Raw genomic sequence first — 2563 nt, 5'->3', positions numbered from 1 at the left:
TTAATAATTTGAAATAGTTTTTTTTTAATCATATATAAGATATAAAAAAATAATTATATTTATTTATTTATATAGTTACTTTTAGTAAAATAATGATGATGTTATTTGACATTGCTTGAGTTAAGAATGTGAGAATAATATGATTTTTTAAAATAAAAAATAATTATTTTGTGTTATTTATATAATTATTTTCTATGTTTTTCCAAACATAATTTTCTATTTTTTTTTTTGATAAATCTCATTGTGTTTAATGTTTCTTAATGTTTTATTATTTTGTTTATGTTATGATGATGCAGGCATGTATTCTACCAATGATTCATGTGATCAACTAAATGTTGCAAGAAATAAAGTTGTTGCAAAAATCATTCCCATTGTAGCATTACATCCTTATAGGAGTGTATGGACAATCAAGGCTAGAGTTAAGTTACAAAGGCTCATCTCATCAGTTCAACAATGAAAGAGGAGATGTAAACGTTTTTAGTTTTGATTTGGTTTATTTTAATGGTGGGGAAATAAGAGTTACATGTTTCAATGTTGTTGTGGATAAATTTTATGAATGCATATAGATTGGGAAACTATTTGCAATCTCAAAAGGGAGCCTTAAACTTGCACAAGAAAAATTTAACCATTTGAAGAATGATTGAGAAATTCTACTACAAAGTAATTCCATAGTTTAATTATGTTTGGAGGAAGACAATTTTATGCCTAAACAAAATTTCAATTTTATATCAATAAGTGAAGTTGATGCCATGGAAAGCAATTCTATAGATGATATTGCTGGTGTTGTTTTAGGAGTTGATCCATCAAATTTGATATTAAAAAAGAATGCCACACAAACTAAAAGAAGAGCTCTTCAATTGAAAGATAGGCCAGGTTTCATAGTGGAGTTCACAATGTGGGGTGACTTTTGCAATAAGGAAGGCCTACAACTCCAAAACCAATGTGACTTAGAAAGTTTTCCTATTCTTGCTATAAAGGTTGGACACATTACTAACTTTGGAGGAAAATCCATAGGGACAATTAGCACAACATAGCTTTTTATAAATCTAGATCTTCTAGAGGCACATCAATTGAAATCTTGGTATGATACAGAAGGGAAAGGTCTTGCTTCCCCCTCTATTACAAAGAAAATATCATCTATTGGACAAGCCGAACTGCTAAAAAATGTGGCACAAGTTAATGATTGGGGACTTGATCAATCTAATGCACATTGTTGGAGTCTGATAAAAGCTGCTATATGTTTTATAAAGGTGAAATTCTTTTATTATGCAACTTGCCCCTTAAAATTTGAAGATAGACAATGCAAAAAGAAGGTGAACAATGATAGGTAATTGGTATTGTCAAAGATGTGATAAGAGTTTTTCTGAATGTGATTACATATACATGCTTCAATGCATAGTGCAAGATCACACAGCGTTCACTTGGGTTACTCTTTTTGAGAAAGTGACAGAAGAGATTATGAGTATTACACCAAAGTAATTAAAAATATTGAAGGATGAAGAACAAGATGATGTCAAAATACATGAAATTATATGGAAGGTCATTTTCAATAAACTCATATTTAAAGTTGCCATGAAAGAAGAGACTTACAATGATGAAGAAAGGGTTAAGTGTACTATCATAAAAGTTGAAAAGTTTGACTATGCCTCTGAAAGCAAATTATTATTAGATTCAATAGTTTAGATCTAGGTTCTACTTTGTTTATTTACTTCTATGTATTTTTCTCTAGCTAAAAATATTTTCAAATATTTCAATAAAATACTTGGATATGTGCAAGTTAGCACATCCAAATTTTGAGTAATGGATCTGTCATATCATTGAAAAATATGAGATCTTATGCATTTGAGGTATATTGTAGATATACATTTGTGAAACTGAATTTTTTTAGTAATCTTATTTTTTTGTTTATTTGCAGCCTTCTAACTTTCATAATACATAATTTGATGAACTATTTGGGTGAGTGCACCAAGATGGTGTACAAAAAGGGGGGTATAAGTGGATACCTTTTTTCTGAAATAAGGTAAACCTGAAATTGGATGAGACATTTGAGGTTCATCCACTAAAAATGACAAGATGTGTAAAACATATAAATTCTAGTACTCCAAATCTACTTTCTAAACTACTAGAGTATTTATGAAATGGATAAGATTAGGTTGGTCAAACCACACATGAAAAATAGTTCCTAATTTTTTTAGAAAACATAACATAGCTATTTTCGTGTGCAACACAAAAGACCAAGTTATATTTAGTATCTTGCAAATCCATTTGGTTGGATGATAGTTAAGAGTCATACCTAGAAGTTGTGTATTTTTTTAAAATTTTTATGATGAGTATTTTTTTAATTATGAATTATTGAATTGACTACATCCTAAAATTTTGGTACCTCTTCGTGTGCTGAGCATAATTTGCATCAAAATAATTGACAATATTTTTTTAAAAAAAGAAAAAGTTTATAGAATCAAGTGTAGAACAGTAATATATAATTTACTTTGAATTTGGAGTATAGAAAAATTTATTAAAAAAATGGTGGACATATGTCTATGAGGAATGTCAAGGCATTGGT

At 28.8% G+C, this 2563-nt stretch overlaps 1 pseudogene; it reads left to right on the top strand.

Annotated features, from left to right (window-relative positions):
• The first annotated feature begins 298 nt into the window (after positions 1–298).
• On the top strand, positions 299–1683 carry LOC149577880 (replication protein A 70 kDa DNA-binding subunit A pseudogene; annotated as a pseudogene).
• Positions 1684–2563: the final 880 nt, after the last annotated feature.

The sequence above is a fragment of the Cupressus sempervirens genome, chromosome 1 (assembly GCF_028749045.1).
Source record: "Cupressus sempervirens isolate cs-2001-9-10 chromosome 1, ASM2874904v1, whole genome shotgun sequence".
In the NCBI taxonomy this organism is placed as follows: domain Eukaryota; kingdom Viridiplantae; phylum Streptophyta; class Pinopsida; order Cupressales; family Cupressaceae; genus Cupressus; species Cupressus sempervirens.
The sequence above is the reverse complement of the archived record's forward strand: the minus strand, read 5'-3'. Positions and strand labels throughout refer to the sequence as shown.